General features: G+C 40.0%; 1 long non-coding RNA gene across 1 annotated transcript in view; it reads right to left on the bottom strand.

Annotated features, from left to right (window-relative positions):
• LOC306996046 overlaps positions 1 to 22,134 on the bottom strand; it is a 404,126-nt gene extending 381,992 nt beyond the window's left edge. The window contains exons 1-3 of the long non-coding RNA XR_013796987.1: positions 21,836 to 22,134; positions 20,312 to 20,462; positions 15,543 to 16,098 (exon numbers count right to left, since the gene is read on the bottom strand). This is a non-coding gene — a long non-coding RNA (uncharacterized lncRNA). The remainder of the gene's footprint in view (positions 1 to 15,542; positions 16,099 to 20,311; positions 20,463 to 21,835) is intronic.
• Between the last annotated feature and the right edge of the window lie 1,588 nt (positions 22,135 to 23,722).

Genomic DNA, 23,722 nt, shown 5'->3' on the forward strand with positions numbered 1-23,722 from the left:
ACTTATTGAATATTGAGACCCAAATTGTTGCTTCAAAAGGACATGACAATTGTAATTACATTCATTCTGATTAAAACTGGAACCAGTTTCTTTCTCTCCATTGTCTCTGGGTCAAATGTCTCTTTCACCACCAACACCCCTTGTTTTGGAAGAATTTGGTCAAGGATATTAATATCTAGCTCTATATAATCCACATACAGGATATTGAAGCCATTTGCTGCTTTTAACACCAGCCAACCACACTCCTTCAATGCATCTACATTCTTTCCTGCAATATGCTGTTTAAAAAAACCTCTCAGTTACCATGGAAACTATAGAGCCAATGTCAATCAAACTATTTATTTTAACACCCCCGATCTTCACAACAGTGACTGGAAATTGACCCACCAATTATTAAAAAAATTCCGGGCTAGTTCCAGGTAACTCCTCACTTACTGTGTGTCTCTCCACAGCAAGGGGTGTGAATTTAACGGCCCAGGCTTTTGGGATTGGGGATTGGATTCATCATTCACAGTGTGTCTCTGCTGACCCCATACTCGACTGGGGTTCAAAATCTCATTACAATAACGCCCAATATGTCCCACTTTCTGACATTTGAAACAAATAGGCTGTCCCGAGGGATCAAAGGAATACAATCTTTGTGACACTCCCTGCTGCTGCCTACATTTTTTTTCAGTTAAATCACTCATTTACTTTTGCTGACTTTTCACCATACCAAACAGCTCTACTCACATTGGATATGTACCTTTTTTTGCAATCACTGCTTCACTATCTATAATACTGAGGTTCTTAGACCGAATGATGTTTTAGAAACCCTCACCCCATCACCAGCTCACTCAACAACTTCTTTGCGGACATCAAGGAATATCAAGCTTGGTTTCGGTCTAATCATTCTGTTTAACTGTCGACAGAGTTCCTTACTTCTCACAATCTCTGCATACTGATCCTAAGACTTACATCCTCTTCAGACACACCCCTTGGGTTACAGCTTTTTAGTTCTTTTAACAAAGCCATTAATGCATGAGATAACTCAATTAGTGTTTCAGTTTTCCCTTGTTGCCTTTCAAAAAACTGTCTCTGCAATGCAGTAAATGATTGAGCACTTCCAAATACTTAAAGCAGAGCTTAAAAAATTCCCTAGATTTAAAAGTTTCCTTAGATTTATACTTAATTTCCTGTTTTGCTTCACCATCTAGGTCTTCCCATATGTAATCAACTACCTGGTCTGGTGTAAAATTACGGGCCTTAAACACACTTTTCAGGTCCTCAATCCAATCACTCACTATACACCTGAAGATTTACCAGTATACACTTTACATCTCTTATCTCTTGGAACATAAACAACCTCTACCTTTGTTGTGCTTCATTCTTGCCGCACAGTACCATTGTCCATTACAGCATCCCTTAAATGTTTCTCATTCTCAATAGCCAGTCTCTCCATCTCTTCTTTCTCCCGTGCTAGTCTCCTCTTTAGATCTGCCAGCTGATCCTGAAGCTCCTCCATTAGGATCATCTGTGCCACAGTCCTTAGCCCTTATTTGCCGGTCGTCTCCATCTTCACCACCGTTTTGATTGAATTTGTCCAACAACAAAAAAAGCAACAACCGAAAGAAAAAAGAAAAAATGAGTACCCCTAAATGAGGGACCCCATCCTCGTCGCCAAAATTCTGTTGTGTGGGTTCTTACACTAACCACAAAGTACTAAAATATCTTAATAAATACTCCTTTAATTGAGACAAATTCTTTAAAATCCGCTTTAAACATCCACTCTCACTCAGGAATGGCACGAAACGGATAACAAATCCTTTAAAGAAAGAAAACCAAACAACTCTAAATAAATCAACTCTAAATAAAACAACCAAATCATTCACCAAAATAGGACAAATTAAATAAAAACTGAGGCAATCTGTTACTAACACACAACAAATAAATAAAATAATAACATACATCACATTCACATCACTTAAAAAATGTTATGCTGTTGAGTGGAATCGTAAACACCTCTGATTGGCCATTGTACTCAAGTGCTCATCGTATTTGTTTGTGATTGGCTAAAATGATCAGCGCTTCAAAAACATGTTGCAAATATACATCAATGACGCTCTTTACTCCTGCTTGTGCTTTCAAACTGTAACGGGGAATTTAGCCCGTCATGTAGGGAAAATGGATTATGACTGCTCTGGAAGTTTGGACAACGAAAGATCTTGGTCCCCGCCCCCCAAACGTTTTAGCCTCGTTACACACTAATGTGTGAATGTGGTTTTCTTACTTTATTGTGTTAGAACACTATAGATTGACAAGAGTAGGCTTCAGGTATGATAATGTCACACGGTGGCTTCCTGAAGTGAAATTGCATATGTGAAAACACAGTGTGTTATGCTCCTCCCTCCCCAGATCTAATAAAGTAAGTGAAGCTTCCCTACTCCCTAGCAGCTCTCAAATAAAAAAGATATACTGTAAATAAGTGCAAAAAAAACAATCAAACAATTTAGTTCTTTAGATTTCTCTTTCTTATAATTGGTTATTTCTTCTGTTTAAGTAAAGAATAAAAAATAAAATAATTTACAGTCTTTGTGTTGTCTTTTGAATTCACACCAACACTTTCAACACTAAAGTTGTAAAACCCTTTCACTTGTGATGTAACAGATCCCTTTGGATGAATCAAAATTAGGTAGTTTACAACGTGACAATTTGTACAACCACAAATCCTCACCTTTTCAAAAGATCATCTTCGAACAATCACATTTAAAGAAAAATAAAATAAACACAAAAGAAAAACATACCATCAAATTCCACCTCGGAATAAACACTTATATGAAACGTCCCTTTAAATGTATACTCACAGTTCACCGTTTATCAGTTCAGTCACTGGAAAATAATAAGGAAAAATCAGGAAAATACCAGTTCGTAGGACGATGAATTAGAGTTCGTTGTCCGGACGTTGGGTGCGTTGCAATAACTGAAGATCACGTGTTTAAGTGTGCAAGTTCAAAAAAACACTCTCAACTTTGTCCAAAACTTTCACAGATAAACTGTCTCAAAAAGAAAACCAACCTGAAGATGAATCAAACTGGGATGTCACTTGAATGGCAGGGTAACGACAATCTTCAACCTTGAATCAGCGAAAGAGTCTCTGCATTAAGTGCGTACTGCGGCGATCTCAGTCTCACGTGCTCTGAAACGTGCGGGAAAACTCGAGGACACATGAACAGTCCCTTGGAACTATTAACTCGACGATGCTATTCGATCAAAACACAAGAAGTGCAAAATACAGCAAAAAGACATGTAACAAGTCTCTTGATGACAAAAATTAAGCGGGGTTTGCACTTTAAACGAACTCACAGCTTCCGTGGTCTTCACAATATGTCACTGCATCATTCTCACAGCCAACACATACCACCGGAACAAAACTGTCTTCAATATCAAACGTGGGTCACTATAACCCCCTCACTTAGTGCTGTTATTCTTTATTCGACTCCATCCTCGATAATCTTCCATTGAAACAACTTTAACGAACGAGCTTCTCGATCACGACACTGCATTCACTTCTGTATCAGTCGCACACTCAGAACGCGCGCTCTTCTTCGTCTCTCCCCGCTGCACTTTCAGCACTCGCCCAAAAAAGTAGACCGCTTGCCAAAATAAGAGTACCCAAAAAAATAAGCTCCTTTCAAAATAATATACCCGTTACATTCCCCCCTACTAAACCCTGCCACTTCATTGACATCTCTGGCAGATTCATCTTCTGAAACATAAAACAACATGTTAGGAAGATATCACATTGTACATGACTTTTTCTCCCAATACCTTACAAGTTACAGAACCTTCTGGACTCTTATTTCAGAATGTAATCATCCTTATATCTCACAGGCATCCTACCCTGGGTTTCCCTCTTCGAACGTCTAAGATCAGGTACCACACTAGTGTCAGCCTCTGAAATGTCAGAGTCTTCAGATTCCCCATCTTGACCTGTGTCTACTCTCTCACTCCCAGCTACATTACCCCCCTCACATACCACTCCACCCTCGACTTCCCGAGGTAAGCACGTGTTTGGTAAGTGTGAAGTATATGGAATGTAAACAATGTCTTGTGAGTGTGAGTCTGACAATTCTTTTTCTCTACTTGCATGTGCAACCTGCCTTGTGGGTGTGGGGAAAGTACAGTGTCTCAATTGATCCCTGTGAACGACCTTTGTGGAACCTCCCTGCTCAGGACGTACAGTAAAGACTGGTAAACCTGCGTGATTTTGCTGCACTACCAAATACGGTACAGACTCCCACTTATCTTGGATTTTGTTTCGTCCTCTAAACTTGTGGTTACGCAACAATACTCTGTCACCAGGTCTAATGAGCGCTCCTGAAGCCTTGCGGTCATAGACCCTCTTCCTTCTCCTGGAGGCTTCTTGAGCAGTTACCTTTGCCGTCTCCACTGCAGTTCTCAGGCGTTCATGGTGATTCTTCACCCACTCATCTAGATCATCCACCTCATCATCAGACAGATCTTTTCCTCCTAGGACATCCATGGGCAGCCTTGCGTCCCGTCCAAACATTAAATAAAATGGAGAGTAACCGGTCGATGAATGAACGTGGCTATTGTAGGCCATCACAAGTTCAGGCAGGTAAGTTTTCCAATCCTTTTTCTTTTCCGCAGGTAATGTTCGCAGCATGTCGTGCATCGTGCGATTGAACCTTTCGCACTGCGCGTTCCCTTGTGGATGATAAGGACTGGTGCGACTCTTGCTGATTCCATACAATTTACAGAGCTCCTTGATTACGCCTGCCTCGAAACATCTGCCTTGATCCGAGTGCAATCGGGCGGGACACCCATAGCAGACAAACCAGTGTCGTATGAGGGCTCTGGCGGTGGTAAGTGCTGTCTGATTTTTGGTCGGGATCGCCACAGTAAATCTTGTAAACATGTCCGTAAGCACAAGAACATTCTCATAACCCCCTGCTGATCTCTCAAGCACAGTGTAATCCATGCCAAGAACTTCTAGAGGTGCGGTTACGTTGGTGCAGGTCATAGGCGCACGAATCTTGGGGAATACATCCTTAGCTAGGGTACATCTTCGACACTGAGTTACCCAGGTTTGTACGTCATTGGCCATTGTGGGCCAATAATAGCTCTGTCGCATCTGCTCTAATGTACTCCTGCTACCAAAATGTCCTCCATGTTCATGGACTCCCTTATACACTTTTTCCCACAAAGACTCAGGCACTACCAACTGCCAAATCTCCTCCCCGTCTCTTGGGTCTGTAATCACTCGGAACAGCACTTCATGTCTTAATTTCAAACGCTCCAACTGTCTAGCTAGCTTCTTTTGCTGGGTTTCCAAATCCCGGAAACTACGTGTCACAAGCCTCCTGTTCTCGAGTACAGCGTTGTACACAGGTGCTATACAAGGATCATTCCTCTGTTGCTCTTTGATGGATGACCAGCTATAACCATCAATGCCCTTCCTTATAGCTGCTTGTTTGGCAACTCGGACTGAAGACTTGTCAACCCCTTCTTCTTTACCTGGCCACAGGCATGCCCGTACCTCGTCAGATGTCAACCGAATGAAGTCTTTCCCATTGTCATCCTCCTCGGGTTCCATACCCCAGGGAATCCTAGAAAGAACGTCAGCATTGATGTTCTGTCTGCCAGGCTTGTAACACACATCAAAGTTGAACTCTGCTAACTGTGCAGACCAACGCTGTTCCACTGCTCCGAGGTTGGCTGTCTCCAGGTAGCGAAGAGGGTTGTGGTCAGTAATAACCTGAAATTTTGCAAATATCAGGTATTCCTTAAATTTCTCAGTTACTGCCCATTTAAGGGCAAGTAACTCCAACTTGAAGGCACTGTAATATTTGTCATTTCTCTCCGATCCCTTTAGACCTCTGCTCACATAAGCAATGACACGTTCAACGCCCCCCTGCTTTTGACTGAGAATGGCTCCAAGTCCATTGAGGCTCCCATCCGTCGTAAGTATGAACGGACACTGGAAATCAGGGTAAGCCAGAATCGGAGGTGACATGAGACAACTCTTTAACTTGCTGAATGCGGAATGACACTCATCACTCCAGACAAACGCTTCTGCTGACTTGCCTTTGTTACCTTTTCCCACCAGGGCATGTAGGGGCTTTGCCAGCTGTGCGAATCTTGGAACAAATCGACGATAGTAACTCATAAATCCCAGCAGCTGTCTAACCTCCCTAACATTCGTAGGTGAAGGCCACACATCCAAGCACTGAACCTTGTCCTTGTCCACCTGAACTCCCTTTGACGAAATGATGTGTCCCAAGAACCGGACCTCTGGTCTCAGGAGGAAACATTTACTCGGTTTCAGCTTCAGTCCGTGCTGACGCAACCTTGAGAACACAAGCTCCAACTTCTCACAATGGCTCTTGAAATCCACAGAAAACACGATAATATCGTCAAGATAGATCAAGAGAACGTCAAAGGCCAGATCACCTAATGCTGCACTCATCAACCGCTGAAAGGTGGCCGGAGCGTTGCATAATCCAAACGGCATCCGTGTCCACTCAAACAACCCGAACGGAGTTGTGACAGCAGTCTTCTCCCGATCTGATTCATTTACCGCCACTTGAAAATAACCTGCCGTGAGATCCAGTGTGGAAAACAACTGTGCATTCCCCAAAGCATCCAAGGATTCCTCCACACGCGGAAGGGGGTAGGCATCCTTAAATGTGACTTGGTTGAGTCTCCTGTAGTCGCAGCAGAAACGGACACTTCCGTCTTTCTTTATCACAATGACTGCAGGTGAGGCCCACGGACTGCGACTCTCGTTTAGTACACCTTGACTGACAAGATCCTGCACATGTCTCTTGAACTCTTGAAAAACGTGAGGTGGGACTCGTCGATGGCGTTGTTTTATTGGCTGAGCATCTCCAGTAGGTATGCTATGTGTCACTGTTGTTGTGTATCCATAGTCTGTGTCACTCTTGGAGAACACATCACTATAACGTGTCAGCAGAGTATTTAGCTCCTCCCGTTGAATCTCAGACAGTCCGTCCTGATTCATCTGAACTGGAATTGACAGTTGTTCGGGCTGACTCTCACTCTTAATGCTGCACTGTACATGTCGTTTAACACGCAACTCATCATCATCTTCTTCGAATTCCACCATTTGCTTTGGGACTACTTTTTGAGGCTTAGACACAACTGCAATCCTGGATCTCGGCATCAACCTGACAGTTTCTTGACAGAGATTTAACACTCGCACCGGAACTTTACCCTTTTCTGGGCTTGCAAGCACATTGGCTACTAACAATCCTTTTGGAAGGGTAACAGAACCTGTGCTCTCCACCAACACCTGATGTTTGACTTGATGAGGTATACTGCAGTGGCCTTCCACAATCTTCTCACTTAAGGGTGGGATTATCACAACTTGCTTCCCCGACACCTTAACAAATCCTATCCTTCCCTCTGGGCCCAAGAGTCCTTCATCTTTTTTCACTTTTGCTATCACTCGCCTGACATTTGCATCTGCACGTTGGCTCACTTTGCTCTCCTTATCCAAATCCTTTCCAGACAGTACAAGGTTTTTCAACTCACTAAGCACATTCATCCCCACGATTCCGGCCAATCCCTTCATCTCCTTCACATCGGGGTTCGAGTCTGTGAGCACGAAAACACACTTCCCTGGAAGCAGGCTTCCCATGCACTCTATATCTGCCTGTAGACATCCAAGGACAGGAATGTCTAGTCCGTTTGCAGCAGTGAGGCGCACCCAGTTAGCAGACGACAGCTGTATCTCTTGTCCTCCGAAATGATGTTTAAAGTGAGACTCTGAGATGGTGGTGACCTCTGAACCGGTGTCCAACAAGCATTTGGTGGGCACCCCGGCTATTTTTACATCCACTGTCAAACAGTCTCCAAAAGCACTATCCCTTAGGGTTTCTGGTGCTATATCTGCATTCCAGTCAGCTGTATGGCTCCGGATTACTGAAGGCCCACTGGTGCTTGCCATGTCACCCGATGAAGCTCCTCTTAACACCTCTGATACTTCCCCCATTTGTGATGATGCAGTGCCCCGGTTACCCAACTCCTGAAACTGCCTACAACGACGACTGGTGTGACCTGGTTGACCACAGGTGTAACAGATATATTGCCCTTCACTGTTTCTCAGAGGCTGTCTTCTCATAACACCAGGCTGTGGACCGACTCTCCCCTGACTATGGACTATTCTGTACAATTCTTCCTGCCGTGCAGCTATCTTCTCTATTGCCTCGTGCAACTTTCCCAAAGTCAGTGAGGATGAATTGTCACCAGTCGCAACTGTAGTGTGAACAGCCACTCTCGCACGCACAGGGGTCTTCAGGTTACCTTCAGGTTGTGCTTCCTCTTCCTCAGACCACGTGATGGCGTCTTGCATCAGCTGTGCAAAAGTCAATCTTTCCTCTTCCTTGACCCTTCGTTTCATTTCTCTTCTTAGGAAATCATCCCTCAGTCCAAGGACTAACTGCTCTTTCAGAACACTCTCTTCATTTGAAACTCGTCTGGGCTCTCTGCGCTTCACCTTGTGTAGCTTTTCACGTAAATCATAAGCATAGGCGCGTATGGTCTCACCAGGTGCTTGTTTTCTATCATAAAAGTCTTTCAACCTAGTGCCAATAGGTACCTTGTCTCCATAGGTTTCCTGGAGCAGCTGAAAGATGGACTCGACACTGTTATCCACTTCTTCGATCATGAACCTCACAGTATCTTTAGCCTCTCCCTTTAAGTGCTGCTTTATCAGCTCCACCTGATCTTCTTCTGGCACCTTCATGACTCGAAATGCTGATTTCATAGAGACAATCCACTCTTCCACACTTCCTTCTCCAGGTTTTGTGGTGCCAGTGAAATCGGTAAGTTTATGATCTCTTGGAATATAGATCGTTGCTGGGGGTGCACGAGTGGATGCTTGCTGCTCCATTACTGCTCTGGCCAGTGACAGGGCTTCTCGCTGTTCTGTTCTGGCAACATCCAATGCCCCAGCTTGCTCCGCAAACCTCCTCTGCATTTCAGCGAACTCCTTCTTCAGTTCTTCCAGTTCTGCCATTTTTCTTCTTGCTCACAGACCTGGGACAGAATACTACAGCAACAACAAGATTAGGCTAAGTATGATCCTGTTCGTGACGCCACTTATGTAACGGGGAATTTAGCCCGTCATGTAGGGAAAATGGATTATGACTGCTCTGGAAGTTTGGACAACGAAAGATCTTGGTCCCCGCCCCCCAAACGTTTTAGCCTCGTTACACACTAATGTGTGAATGTGGTTTTCTTACTTTATTGTGTTAGAACACTATAGATTGACAAGAGTAGGCTTCAGGTATGATAATGTCACACGGTGGCTTCCTGAAGTGAAATTGCATATGTGAAAACACAGTGTGTTATGCTCCTCCCTCCCCAGATCTAATAAAGTAAGTGAAGCTTCCCTACTCCCTAGCAGCTCTCAAATAAAAAAGATATACTGTAAATAAGTGCAAAAAAAACAATCAAACAATTTAGTTCTTTAGATTTCTCTTTCTTATAATTGGTTATTTCTTCTGTTTAAGTAAAGAATAAAAAATAAAATAATTTACAGTCTTTGTGTTGTCTTTTGAATTCACACCAACACTTTCAACACTAAAGTTGTAAAACCCTTTCACTTGTGATGTAACAGATCCCTTTGGATGAATCAAAATTAGGTAGTTTACAACGTGACAATTTGTACAACCACAAATCCTCACCTTTTCAAAAGATCATCTTCGAACAATCACATTTAAAGAAAAATAAAATAAACACAAAAGAAAAACATACCATCAAATTCCACCTCGGAATAAACACTTATATGAAACGTCCCTTTAAATGTATACTCACAGTTCACCGTTTATCAGTTCAGTCACTGGAAAATAATAAGGAAAAATCAGGAAAATACCAGTTCGTAGGACGATGAATTAGAGTTCGTTGTCCGGACGTTGGGTGCGTTGCAATAACTGAAGATCACGTGTTTAAGTGTGCAAGTTCAAAAAAACACTCTCAACTTTGTCCAAAACTTTCACAGATAAACTGTCTCAAAAAGAAAACCAACCTGAAGATGAATCAAACTGGGATGTCACTTGAATGGCAGGGTAACGACAATCTTCAACCTTGAATCAGCGAAAGAGTCTCTGCATTAAGTGCGTACTGCGGCGATCTCAGTCTCACGTGCTCTGAAACGTGCGGGAAAACTCGAGGACACATGAACAGTCCCTTGGAACTATTAACTCGACGATGCTATTCGATCAAAACACAAGAAGTGCAAAATACAGCAAAAAGACATGTAACAAGTCTCTTGATGACAAAAATTAAGCGGGGTTTGCACTTTAAACGAACTCACAGCTTCCGTGGTCTTCACAATATGTCACTGCATCATTCTCACAGCCAACACATACCACCGGAACAAAACTGTCTTCAATATCAAACGTGGGTCACTATAACCCCCTCACTTAGTGCTGTTATTCTTTATTCGACTCCATCCTCGATAATCTTCCATTGAAACAACTTTAACGAACGAGCTTCTCGATCACGACACTGCATTCACTTCTGTATCAGTCGCACACTCAGAACGCGCGCTCTTCTTCGTCTCTCCCCGCTGCACTTTCAGCACTCGCCCAAAAAAAGTAGACCGCTTGCCAAAATAAGAGTACCCAAAAAAATAAGCTCCTTTCAAAATAATATACCCGTTACAAAACGCTCCCAGTTAAAAAAAATGTTTTTTAAAACATTTTGAAACATGTCCGTGCTCTCAAACGCTCCCGTGCGTTGATCATAGCCAATCACAGACATATCCGATGAGTGCGTATATACAATGGCCAATCAGAGGTGTTTATGATTCCGCTCAACAACGCTCAAAGCATCACAATTTTAAAATTTCAGTACTGTTTGGTACTGAAGTCGGTAATTTTTGACAACTCTAACTTGGTTACAACTGTAAATTTATGACATTAACTGATGTCCGTGTTTTCTATCAACATTGCACTCACCCTATAGTGGGGAAGGTTGTAACCGCATTTTGTCTTTGGAACTGATTGACACAATTTCGTGATAAATGGTAGATTTAAGCTTCTTTGTTTTGAAGTATAGATACAATGTGTGAATAGTATATTAAAGTTTGAGACCGGTATTGCAAACCCACTGATTTAAAACTGCTGAAACTACCACAGCACTCCCTGATCTCCCCTAACAAACCTTTTGAATCCTATGGGCTTTATGCACAGCTGCACTACTTCCTGAACTTTAGCCAGCTACTTTGTTTCCTGTCTGCCATTATTGGACAAACTGATTAATCCAGGTGTGGCTGATTATTGTTGTTGGTCAGACACACCTGGATTAATCAGTTTGTCCAATAATGGAAGACCGGAAACAAATGAGCTGGGTAAAGTTCAGGAAGTAGTGCAGCTGTGCATAAAGCCCGTTCTGTAGTGTCCGGTGAAGCTAACAGTCATGACAGACTTTTGATAGACTGCTCTGGAGCAAGAACAGAAGAACTGTTTCACGTGGAGAAAAAAAACGAACCCCTAAATAGAAAACTATTAGCCTATTTAAAATAATTTATTGCGACAGCTTAAATCGGGGCACTATTCATCTTTGTTCAATAGCCTATTCTAAGATTAGAGTAAAACACGTGGTCAAATTAATTTTAAAGGATTATTGCCTTCACTATAGTCCGTGTATATTTTACAGCCTATGTGACTTTGCTACTATACTTATTTATATTTAAATGTCAGAAACATAAAATAAATATTATATGGTTGAAAACAGTAACAATTCTGGTAGCGCGGCCACGGTCACCATGAAGGCAACGACGGTCACCATGATGGCCACGACGGTCACCATGATGGCCACGACGGTCACCATGATGGCCACGACGGTCACCATGATGGCCACGACGATCACCACGACGGCCACGATCCCCATGATGGCCACGACGGCCACGATCCCCATCATGGGGATCGTGGCCGTCGTGGTGATCGTCGTGGCCATCATGGTGACCGTCGTGGCCATCATGGTGACCGTCGTTGCCTTCATGGTGACCGTGGCCGCGGTGTCCGGCCCACTCGGGCTGCCTTGGCAGTTCGGCTGCAGGCTTCACTGGAGGCTTTGGCTGTTCGGCAGCAGGCTTCACTGGAGGCTTTGGCTGTTCGGCCGCAGGCTTCACTGGAGGCTTTGGCTGTTCGGCAGCAGGCTTCACTGGAGGCTTTGGCTGTTCGGCCGCAGGCTTCACTGGAGGCTTTGGCTGTTCGACCGCAGGCTTCACTGGAGGCTTTGGCTGTTCGGCCGCAGACTTCACTGGAAGGATACAGATAGTCATCTTAAGTCTGTCCTTTCAATGGCATTCAGCACAAAACTCAAATCATGAATAGCAAGTGTTACAGAGTGAATTGTATTTTACATATTCATCATCTTTATTAATTTATTAAAGCTATTCTGTGAAACTTTGCTATGTGTACTAAATTTAAGGTATTTTTGTCATGGAGTAGGATATGACACCAGAATTATAAAAGACACACTTGGGGGGTTGGGGAGCTGACCCAAACCATCCATAACCAAATATAATACAACTACCTGCATATGGAGCCATACATTGATGTCCACATCCATTGCTGCAACATTTCTCATTGTTCGGACAGTCACTGTCATAGTAACACAACTTGGCACAATTTCCTCTTCCAGTTTTGGTGCTCTGACACTCTCCTGGCTTTGCTGTTATGAAGACATGAAAGAAAACACTGAATGCTGAAGGTCATTTACTGTTTGAATATAAATATATATTCAGTCTTTCTACTTCAATGTTTCATATTTAGGTCAATGTGTTACTTGCCGTTTCTTTGCAATTTTTTGTGAAGTTTACTAGCAAAGTCTGAGTGAAAACTTTCAGTGTTTCTTTTGGGAGACCTCTAGCATCCCTCATTAATTGAAACTCACTAAAAACAGGCGGCACACATGCGCGTCCACAGGGAAATTGACAGCATTTATGTCCTCCAGAGCAGTCGCTATCAGAAGTACATCCTCGACGGGACGGCACAACCGTCAGCATTACCGGACACTGACCAGAGTCTACAGAAGAGGATTCAAGAGGATCGTTAAAAAGGACCAGGGAGTGTTGTAATGGTTTCAGTATTCATAAGTCAGAGGTTTTGAAATATAGGTGTCAAACTTGAAAATATGCATTTATCTGCTCAAAAATCAAGAATAAATTCCATTTATCACTAAACTGTCAATCAGTTTTCAATACAACAAGTGCAGTTACAACCTCCCAAGTGGATGCTGGTGGTGATTGAGGAGAGATTCCCTGATTGTAAAGCGCTTTGAGTGTACAGTAGTAGCCTATATGAAAGCGCTATAAAATGCCCCATTCTATTCTACCCCACAACTGGCGAGGTGTGTAATATAAGCACAATGCAGATCGAAGACACACAGCAAAAACTCCAGTGTTAAATTAACACTCCTGGGAGTGTATATGAGTCCACACTCAAGAGTGTAAAGTGTTAAAATATGAGTGTTAAATGAACACTCAAGAATGTTAAAGTTAATGAGATAATTAAGTTATTAATTAAGTGATGATTGAGCATTATTGAAGACACCTGATGTTAACAAGCAGAATCACTGAAGGAGAAAATCACAAATTGTAAGTCACCATTATGGAGATCAGTGTGTGTTTTAGTTGGGCTCTTGACCCTTATATTATTAACTTTAGATTTTGGTTGTCTGCGTTTTCTGATAAATAACAGTCAGATGAACAAAGAGAAAAATTGATCTGATGGTGTTGGTCATATTTTGACAATCATATTGTGATCTGAAATAAACAAAACTTAATTACATAGTTTGGTTTAACTTGTTTATAATGCAGCTCTTTGATATTAAAGCGTATGATTTTCAGTATTGTATATATAATCCAAAATATTTAATAAACATTGTTCTGATCAAGAGACTTTTAAATACTTTATTTAGACACAGACATCAATAATCAGCCTGTGAATCTCAACCATGGTGACAAGAATAAAGCATGTTGCAGTGGCTGCCACCAATCAACTCATTAATGCTCCCATCATGCATTGCAGAATTAACAAATTATATGAAGTAATTTCATTTTCCTAATGAATATTTTGCTTGTCACCATTGTTGAGATGCATAGACTGAATCTTGATGTCTGTGTGTGCCTAAAATTAAGATTTTTTTTTTCAAAACAACTTTAAAAATTCTTCAATATTTATTTATCAAAAATGCTGGATATTTATGTAGAATCACAGTTATGCTGTAATAAACAACAGAAATTTTAATCAGAAATAAGGGTTCAGTGATCAAGTTCATATTATGATTGTCATAACATAGCCAACAGATCACTTTTTTTCATTGTTCATCTGTCTGTTATAAATTAATAACAACAGGCACACAGAATTCTAAGTAAATAATATAAGGGTCAAGAGCCCAACTAAAGCAAACACTGATCTCCATAATGGTGACTTACAATTTGTGATTTTCTCCTTCAGTGATTCTGCTTGTTAACATCAGGTGTTCATCACTAATGCTCAATCATCACTCAATTATTAACTTAATTATCTCATTAACTTTAACACTCTTGAGTGTTCATTTAACACTCATATTTTAACACTTTACACTCTTGAGTGTGGACTCATATAAACTCCCAGGAGTGTTAATTTAACACTGGAGTGTTTTCTGTGAACACTGGAGTTTTTGCTGTGCATGGACAGTTCATGTGTTTTTCATAAATTTACCATTGCAACTAAACGCACTGTAGTCATGTTCAAAAGAAGTATTTTTTTTGTGTAAGGCACTTATTTATGCATTTCTTCAGACTGTAAGCTAAAAGATCTTCTCACCTGCAACTGCAGTGTATGTTGTGCACAAACATACAAACAGGCACAATAAAACAACACTCAACGAGCAGAATACTCGAGCTGTCATCATCTCGACCTGTGATCTCACAATGAGCTCTGCTGGAAAACGCGCTGAACTAGTCAGGAAAGACAGAAACTGCACACAAAATTACAACGCAAACATGTGCTGCTGAATCCCGCAACATCAATCAATGTATAAAAGTTTTCTGAAAACGCGTTTTTAAAGATCCAAGGAGGTCTGGGTAACTCCAACCCTGATGAATCTCACCTGTAGCTTTAGCCTAATCTTGAAGACCCTGATTAGCTTGTTCAGGTGTGTTTGATTAGGTTTGGAGGAGCGGAGCGCTGCGTTCACGCCAGATGTCGTAATAATAACCGTAATTAGTATTACAGTATGTATAATGCTTTGTGCAAATACCTAAACTTGCTGTCTTTGCACTTGACCACTTGTCTACTTGCATGACGTATTTCCTCTATTTGGCCCAAGTGTTCAAGTAGGCGTAAAGACTGCAAGTGTAGAACTTTTGATTACTCAATTGAACATACTTCATCTTGTTTGCAGAGCTTTTATTAATGATATTTTCAATGCTTTGCATTAATTTTGTTTTAAAAATGTCTGTTCAGTAATCGCTATGTACCTAACAGAAAACACAAATGTAAAATGTGTAATCTATATGCCTTATGCTTCGGACTCAGGGTCCGTATGAATTAGCTCAAATGATCCATAGGGAATTTCAATAACTAATCATGAATATGATTAATATTTTGCATATTACAGTTACATTAAATTGTCGAAAGTGAAAGTGGATTATATGAATATATGAATAATCAATCACAACGAATTATAATTCCTCATTCATATATCAATAATCTTACTTAACTTCGATTATGAGATGATCTTTAAGGGAAATTATGTAATCATCAAATCGGTGTTGTCCAGCAACGACCAACCGTCAGATTAAGCGATCAATTTCTCAATAAAGCTATCCTTTCTTATAAACTCCAAGAAATATTAATTTTCTGGCCGTGAACGTTAATTTCCTTGTGTTTATAAAATTAAAATTACTTAATGTAGTAACTAATGAGCGCGGTAGCTCTTGAATCTATCTCATTGACGTTTGTATTTTTACAAGCACTTTCACAGAAACAGTTGAATATATTGTTTTAATAAATGCAAACTACAGAATATAACGGACTACACATATTGATTATACACCGATTATATCTATGTACACTGTTAGACCTTACCGGGTTTTTTTACAGTAAAATACTGGCAACACTGTTGCCAGTAATTTACTGTTAATTGTACAGTTCTTTACTGTAATCTACAGTATTTTACTGTAATATACCGTTTGTTACTGTAAAATGCACTAAATTAAAACTCTATGGCGTTATTTTCCTGTCAAATGTCGAGAGCGCATTATTGTAGCGCGAAAGTACATTAATATAATGCGCGAGCGCGAATCTCTCTGCTCGCGCACGAAATATGATGCGCGAGCGCGAATATCTCTGCTCGCGCGCGGAATATAATGTACCGAGCGCGAATCCCGCGCGCGCGCTCTCAGACATACGCTGCTCTTGTAAGAATTTTCTCTGGGCTCGCTCAGAGAATATGCCTGCACTTAAAACCTGTTCAGTGCCATCGCGAATCTCTCCTCTTAGACTGTGACCCGTGCGTTCGCGCATGCAAGTACTCTTCTCTTCCATTTCTTTCTCTTTGCTCTTGGCATAAACGCTGTCAAAACGGCAACAACCAATCATAAATAGGCTTCAACGGCTGACCAATGAAAACGCGACATCGTACATGGAATCTTATTGGTTGATATTGAACCGCACATGGAATAAGTTAAATCAAGACGAGCCGAGGTGGATCCGCCGAATCGACGAGTTTTATTTGTTTTAATGTTAAATATGTCAAATGTATCTTAGAAATGTCTGGGAAGAGGGCGATTGGATTATTTTACATATAAATGACCTAGACTGTCAACCACATTGTTCACACTACAGGTGCCATGCCCATTGAAAGTGAGATTTTTGAGCCAAATAGATTTGAAAGCCGATTCCAAAAGGCAAAAATAATATTTTACGTCTGATAATTAACACATTGTCTCGTGCAATCACACCAGTTATTAACCATTAAGTACGTAGCGAGATCAACTGCTAAATTCAAATCTGAACAAATATTTGGGGGGAATCTAAGATAAGACTCTAAAGGTATTTGAAGATACCTTTTCTAGACGTGTTCCCCGAACTATACCTTATTGTTGCTTAAAGGGAAAAATGAAAATTAAACCCATAATTAAAATGATTAAAGTCATAATTTACTCCCACTCAAGTAGTTTCAAACCTGTATGAATTTCTTTGATCTGTTGAACACAAAGGAATATATTTATACATATACATATAAGAATGTAAGTAACTAACGAAAGTACCCCACCACCACGTAGCTACTACTAGTAGAATAGAAAAAAATAGATATGTGTATGAAATATGACAAGAGTTGAGCGCCTTTGTCTCTGGTTCAGTGCAAAAGCACATTTGAATTTAGCAGTGAATCTATGCATAATTTATTCTTTGCCATAATCCTAATTGAACACTAATTGTGTTAGCCTACAGCTTCAGAATTATATTCGTATATAGCCTATCACAGTGATAAGGTAGCCTATAGCTAAGAGTGGTCCAGACCAACCTTACTAACGAATGTTAGTAAAATGTTATAAAGTTATACTTAAATAAGAACGTTTCGGGAAACACGTATTAACGTTAGATATAGCTTTAGTTTAAGGTATAATAATTTAAAGAAGGTTTCGGGAAATCCAGCCCTGTAACATTTCCTTTCAGATAACTTTAGAGTCTGGAGTACCAATTTTTACAAAACATATTGTGCAGATAGACAGTCTAGGTCATTCATTTATATGTAAAATAATCCAATCGCCCTCTTCCCAGACATTTCTAAGATACATTTGACATAACATCAAAACAAATAAAACTCGTCGATTCGGCGGATCCATCTCGGCTTGTCTTGATTTAACTTATTCCATGTGCGGTTCAATATCAACCAATAAGATTCCATGTACGATGTCGCGTTTTCATTGGTCAGCCGTTGAAGCCTATTTATGATTGGTTGTTGCCGTTTTGACAGCGTTTATGCCAAGAGCAGAGCCAAGAGCAAAGAGAAAGAAATGGAAGAGAAGAGTACTTAGGCATGCGCGAACGCACGGGTCACAGTCTAAGAGGAGAGATTCGCGATGGCACTGAACAGGTTTTAAGTGCAGGCATATTCTCTGAGCGAGCCCAGAGAAAATTCTTACAAGAGCAGCGTATATCTGAGAGCGCGCGCGCGGGATTCGCGCTCGGTACATTATATTCCGCGCGCGAGCAGAGATATTCGCGCTCGCGCATCATATTTCGTGCGCGAGCAGAGAGATTCGCGCTCGCGCATTATATTAATGTACTTTCGCGCTACAATAATGCGCTCTCGACATTTGACAGGAAAATAACGCCATAAAACTCGAGTTAAAACTAATTTCACTTGCAGAAACTGACCGCCATAATTGACCAACTGTCATTTAAATGTATTAACTAAAATGTGTAATGCATTAATAATGTGAGAAAAGAGTTAAGAACTTTCATTAGAAACCACTAAAAAACTTAAGTACATAAAAAGATTTCCACTTGACCAGCAATTACAGTCACCGCCTGATAAATAAAGCTACATGCAGCATATCATCGATGTTTCTAGATCTTCTGCTGGACTGAAGCACAGGCTCTACTCTTCAGCACAATGGTGACCCAAAAAACGACATTTTACAGTAAACTACTGGCAACAGTGTTGCCAGTATAAACCTGTTTTATAACTTACAGTTTATTACTGTTTAAATACTTTTCGTGGGTGTGTCTTTTTATCTTACACTGTTAACCCTTTCAACCCCACAGGAAAATCCACACTACAAAGAGTAAAAAGTAACATTGACACAGTGATATAATTAAGTGAATATGTAAGTGATTGTTGAGCATTCGTGATGAACACCTGCTGTTAACAAGCAGAATAACACATTATTACACGTATTATTAACCAGTATGACTTTATTTCTGTCATACATCTACAGAAGTTGTTATTGAGATGTTTAATTTAAAATGTTTGATTTGAAGTTACCATTATAGAGATCAGTGTTTGCTTTAGTTGGGTCGCTGATGCCACAACATTATGTTTTCTCTTGCTGCTTGAGCTGTGTTTTTGCAAGTCACACTTGTGAACACACACAGTTTGTGAATGATTGCGGTTATATTCACTATCATGGCAAAACACTAAATAGCCTGTCCATTCACTAAGTAGTTAATTCTCACTCATACAGAGTTTATTGTCAATCAAAAGTGTTATTTTACCATCACTGTGAAAAGACAGCAACAATGACTAATTTAATTATAACACAAGCATAACCTAAAACAACAGAGCTACACTGTATTGTAGAAACACAGAGATATCACAAATTAGAACATGCATCTCAACAATGGTGGGAATATTTTTTTATTTTTTTTTATTCATGCAGCAGAGCATGCTGGGAGTTTTATACTATCCTGGTACCCAGCATGCATTGCGACATGAAACTTTTGATCATCACCATTTTTGAGATTCATACGCTGATTGTTGATGTCTGTGTGTGCCTGAGACAAACAGGAGATAATAAAATTTTAATGCACTATATGATTTAAAAATTATTCAGTTGACCTGATTAAAGAAATCTTGCTGGATTTCATGTTGTAGATTATCAGATATATGGTATTAAACCCATAAATTCATAGCTTACATACAAAAAAGAGCAAAAACTCATGAATGATTATGACATCACCAAAAAACCTAAAAAGGTAAACACCTGATCAACTTCCCTAGACTTTTTCTTGCTGTAGCAAATGAGCTTTATAAACTCATTGTTACAACAGCCAGAGAGAGAAGACTGGAAAAAGTTTTTAAGTCAAGGTACAAGACACCAACTAAAGCAAATACTGATCTCCATCATGGTGACAACAACTTTATTATTAACTAAATCCCTGTTCATTCTCAACAATAACTTGAAATAAATAATGTTAAACTGGTTTCACACTCAGTGTGGCTGGAAGTCAGTTGTATTTCTTGTGTTTCTCTTTTTTTCGGTTCTTGTTTCTCTGTCCTTCAGTGATTCTGCTTATCAGGTGTGCATCAGTGTCTCAATTCACTCACTTCTTTTCATTCACTCTGTCAAGTGGACTATATTAGTGAACTAGTGTAGGGAAAAGTGAATGAGGGTATAGGGTGTGATTGGGAACACAGCCTCTGAGTGTCGACTTTGAGCGCTGTTAATTCACAGTATATTCCTGTAGGTATATTCCTGTATATTACTGTTTTAATGGAAAATGGTATAATATTGTAAGAACTTGGGCTTTTTCTACAGTAAGGGCTAACAGTGTACATAACTTACAGTAAACAATACAAGACAACGAATAACAGATGAGAGAGAGAAGGTGAGAGAGATAAAGTTCGGAGGAGGGGCGCGCGCTCGCTTTGAGTGCGGGAGAGAGAGAGAGGGAGAGAGAATGGTCACGAGTGACCAACCATATACACTCAAAAAAATAAATTGTTGAATGAACATGATTTAATCGTATCACCCATTATGCATCTAAGCAAGATTTGAATATTTTATTTGAACACAATATTGGTTTGTAAATTGAACATGATTGTAATATGTCAATGCAACTTCTTTGCAACTAATTGAATCAACATGTTTGTATTGTGTTAGACGAATCAAATGTATTCTCATTCACTCAAAGCACAGGAAAGCAGAATCACCAAAGGAGAAAATCTAATTTTTAAGTCACCATTATGGAGATCGGTGTGTGTTTTAGTTGGGCTCTTCACCCTTAAATTATTAACTTTAAGTTTTGTTTGACTGCTGTACATAAGTTATAACAGCCAGATGAACAAATAGGAATGGTGATCTGATGGTGTTGGTTGTGTATTAACATAACCATTATTTCACAATCATTTAGCCAGAATCACTGAACTCATATGGAGTCCAATTTATGAGTCAGGTTTAATTTATTAATTTTAGCTGCATAATAGGTTTAGCCTTTTCAATGAAATTAAAACGATCAAATCAATACAAATAAAAATATATATATACACATTTCTTTTTTGGGCACACACAGACATCAAGAATCAGTGTATGTATCTCAACAATGGTGACATTTATAAAGCATGTTGCAGTGCATTCTGTGTTGCACCAATCAAAACTCATTCATAGCTCCCATCATGCATTGCTGCATGAATAAATAATGAGCTTATGATCAGAGGTGATCCGTTTCTCACCACTGCTGAGATTCATACGTTAAATATTGATGTCTGTGTGTGCCTAAAAAAGAAATGTGTATATGTATTTTTTTTTTTTGTTGATTTGATCGTTTAATTTCATTGATAAGGCTAAACATATTATGCAGCTAAAATTAATAAAATAAACCTTAATCATAAATTGGACTCTATTTGAGTTCAGTGATTCAGGTTAAATGATTGTGAAATAATGGTTATGTTAATACACAACCAACACTATCAGATCACCGTTCCTATTTATTCATCTGGCTGGTATAACTTATGAACAGCAGCCAAACAAAACTTAAAGTTAATAATTTAAGGGTGAAGAGCCCAACTAAAACACACACTGATCTCCATAATGGTGACTTAAAAATTAGATTTTCTCCTTTGGTGATTCTGCTTTCCTGTGCTTTGAGTGAATGAGAATACATTTGATTAGTCTAACACAATACAAACATGTTGATTCAATTAGTTGCAAAGAAGTTGCATTGACATATTACAATCATGTTCAATTTACAAACCAATATTGTGTTCAAATAAAATATTCAAATCTTGCTTAGATGCATAATGGGTGATACGATTAAATCATGTTCATTCAACAATTTATTTTTTTGAGTGTAACAACCACATCACAGAAACCTTGAGAGAGCCAACAGAATGCATCGAACCTTAAAACATTAAAACTCGTTAGAGTTTGATACTTGCAAAGTTCTTTGTGTGGGTCTGAGAGGAGCGCGCGTTCTCATGCTGAGGCGCGTTCTCTCGTGGAGGTTCTCTCGGACAGGGTGCGTGCTCTGTCTCCGGGGCGCGCTGGGCGCGGGAGTTTTGAAGGCTTCTTGAAAGTGAAGTGGCTGAAGGGATAATTCACGCTAAATTCGTTCACTCTTAGGTGAAGGCGAACCAAGGAGAATTTGAAAATGAAACAAAAGAAACTTTATAAAGGAAATAAAAAGGAGGGAACTCCTGAAGGAGTTCAGGTCCGAAGATTTCACATGCTGACGACGGCAGGAAGAGCAGGAAGCAAGAGAGGGAGGAGGAGCTTTGGCTCTCTTTTTAAAGACTGTATGGGTTACGCCTTTGTTCGGCGTGATCAGCCAATAGCCTTCAGCATTTCGAAAGCGGGAACTTTCTTTGTCTTGTCAAGAGGAGCGCAGCTTTGTAGATTTATGACAGAGCTTTGGGTTTAGTCATTTCTACGACTGAAAAGGATTCATATAGTAATAATCATATCATTGCAGTCTATTATCGAGATTCAACTCCGTTAGGTCTCAAGATTTAAAATGATATGAAACACATCAGGTTTACGGTTAGGAATACAACGTTTGATTATTATGCATTAGTATAGACATTTAAAGTTCGATTAATGTTACACTTGGACATATATATGCTTTCCTATGGTTTATACACACATCTTAACACAAAAGGGATATATTTATTACATTTAAGAGTGACTATTTAGCAGTCCTTTTTCTCTGTGCAAGACACGTGGGTGTCTTGGTGTGTGTGTATGTGCTTCTTTGGGAAAGGAATGTTTGGGTGTCACATTACATGTCTCTTTGTGTGTGTGTGATGGAGAAAGAGACAAAGCTCTCGTTGGTTTAGACAATGCATGAAGTGTCAATGCATGAATCACGATTCACTGATCGAAAAGCAGCAGTCATTGTTGTTACAAATGTAATTGTGGTGCTTCTAATTAAAGGGGTGGTTGATTATGATTTCACTTTTCTAACTTTAGTTAGTGTGTAATGTTGCTGTTTGAGCATAAACAACATCTGCAAAGTTACAACACTCAAAGTTCAAAGCAAAGGGAGATATTTTATTTTAAAGAAATGGCTTAAGGACTACAAGAAACGGCTGGTAGGGACTACACGACTTTCCTCCCGGGTAAGTGACATCACAAACCCTAAAATTTACATAAACCCCGCAAACACGATTTGTAGAATATCAAGACAGAATATGCTAATCAATGACTAGAAGATAACTCCACATCAGCACATCATAAATTCACAACTAACCATTCAGAAATGTCCTGTTGCTCTACATGTTGTCACTTTTTCTTGAGTCTCTCCATCTTTGACTCCGTTGACATCATCTGACTCCGGTTTGAACATAAAAAACGTTTCAGAAATTTTTAGTGCATGTCTGTGTGAGGTAAAAGGACATAAACTGTTGAAGCTCCGCCCCCTGTGCTGGGAGCAGCAGCTCATTTGCTCACCCTCAAAAACTGACAACTTTAACATGCTATATAAAAATATCTGTGGGGTATTTTAAGCTAAAACTTCACATACACACACGTTCGTCATTATGTTGTGTGTCAAGTTCAAGGGTTACTCTTTTGGCATAAATCGATGCGTACGGCCGTCTGCCGGAAGCTAGTTATTTTAGTCGATAAAGTTTTAAATATGGATATTTTTCTTTCACAAATGCATCGCTTCTTTAATCATGAATAGATGCGCTAAAATGGACTTCCAAAGTCAAACAGCCATTCACTCTCAATATCAAGCTTGGAAGAGCC

The sequence above is a fragment of the Phoxinus phoxinus genome (genome assembly GCF_949152265.1).
Source record: "Phoxinus phoxinus genome assembly, chromosome: 1".
NCBI classification, from domain to species: Eukaryota; Metazoa; Chordata; class Actinopteri; order Cypriniformes; family Leuciscidae; genus Phoxinus; species Phoxinus phoxinus.